The sequence below is a fragment of the Crocuta crocuta genome, unplaced genomic scaffold, assembly GCF_008692635.1.
Source record: "Crocuta crocuta isolate KB4526 unplaced genomic scaffold, BGI_CrCroc_1.0 scaffold61, whole genome shotgun sequence".
Lineage (NCBI taxonomy): Eukaryota > Metazoa > Chordata > Mammalia > Carnivora > Hyaenidae > Crocuta > Crocuta crocuta.
In genome coordinates, this window is record NW_027528369.1 from 10,593,376 (window position 1) to 10,595,052 (window position 1,677).

Consider the following 1,677-nt stretch of genomic DNA (forward strand, 5'->3'; position numbering starts at 1 on the left):
CGCGCCGCGAGTCACACCGACCCCTGGGGCCTGGCGCACCCACTTGCCGTGGACTGAAGGGCGGAGGTCAGGGCTGGGTGGAACCGCGCCGGCTCCGGTCCACAGGGCGGTGGAGGCGTGCGCGGAGCCCATGCTGCAGCTGGCTGCGCTCGCCCCACCTCGTGCTCAAACCCGCGTGGGTAGGATTGGTGAGCACGAGCCCTGAACCCCACAGCTGACCCAGCTGACCCGCCGTAGAGGGGGCGGGGGTTAGCCGGCCTGCGGAAGAGAGGCCTTTCCCAGTGGGCGAAGGCGGCGGGGGGAGGGGGGTCCTTCCCTCAGGGGACAGCTCTCTCGGAGGTGGCCCAAGCTTCCAAAAGGCTCATTTGGCCAATGAAAAGGACACAGCCTGGAATTCCGGGATTGCACGGGGAGCTCTGACCCACCCGCGGTTATGGGAAGTTTAATCAAAGAGGGGGCGTGCGTGCGCTCTGCAGCAGCCTCCTCTGTGACCCCGGGCTGCCATGTCCCCGTTCCGGGCGGCAGGGAGCCAGGCAAGCCATGGCTGAGTGTCCTCTCCCCTTTGGTGTGGATGCTTCAGGGGGCAGACAGGCATTCCCTGGGCAAGTGGACACAGCACCACGCCTGCCCCTGCCAGCTGTGGGGCCTTTCTGGCCTGCCTCAGAGGCTCTGAGAAGTTAGAAGGCAGGGCCTTGGGGACGCAGGCCCACGTTGCAGACCGCACACGGGGTGTGCACTCCCGTCTGCTGCTGGATGAGAGCATGGAAGGGCAGGTGGTGCGCGGATGGAAGGCACGCGTCTGTCCTGCGGGCCACAGCCTGGCACTGTGCTGTTGTGTGTGGATTTCAGGGGACACGTGGCTGCGTTCTGCTTTTTCACCTGTTCTGTGGCCTTTCTATTTATACCCTCTCTTCCTTCTTTCCCCCTCCAGACATAGATAAGGCTCGCAGATACCTGGGCCGGCCCCGCACCCACACTGTCCCTCTTCACCCGGTCACCCACTGTGTGGCCACCAGCCAAGATGGCCTCCCTCATCCCCAGAGAGACATTCATACTATTTAGGGAAACTGGCGTGTTCCTAGTCTCAACCCGGAAACACCCCTGGGATCCCGAGGGTCCTTGGAGCGGCTGTGGGGGAGGGGCTGCAATAACAAATGACCCCACCCACTTCTCAGCCCTCCTTGGGGTCATGCAGACTCACTGGCTGTGACTCACAGAGCTCTGTCTGGGCCGGACCCAAGTAGGACCCACAGAGGAGAACCTCAGTGTCTGCGTGTCCACACCTGTGCAGTGCCGGGGAGGGGTGCCGCTGTCCGCGCCCAGCCTTGCTCCGTGTCCTCTGTCCTCATTATGGCCGCTTTACCTGCTGGTGAAGCCTCAGATCCACCCGNGGGCCCAGGGCAGATGGCTCCTCGGCCTGGGGGCGCCAGCCCCTCTATCAGTGAGTGGAGTGTTCACTGAGGGGAGTGGGGGGGGCCATGGCTGGGACATCCTGACCTGGGGCAACCCCACGGCCCTCCAAGCTCATGGGCTTGTGCAAATTCAAACCAAATGCTCAATGTCCCAACGTCTGGTTGGACCGGGGGCCAGCGTGTGCTTGCTCACCCCCAGAGAAGGGGGACTCACTCCCAGTTTTGAGGCCTGATTGTTAAAGTTGATGCTGGTTCTTTTAAAAAA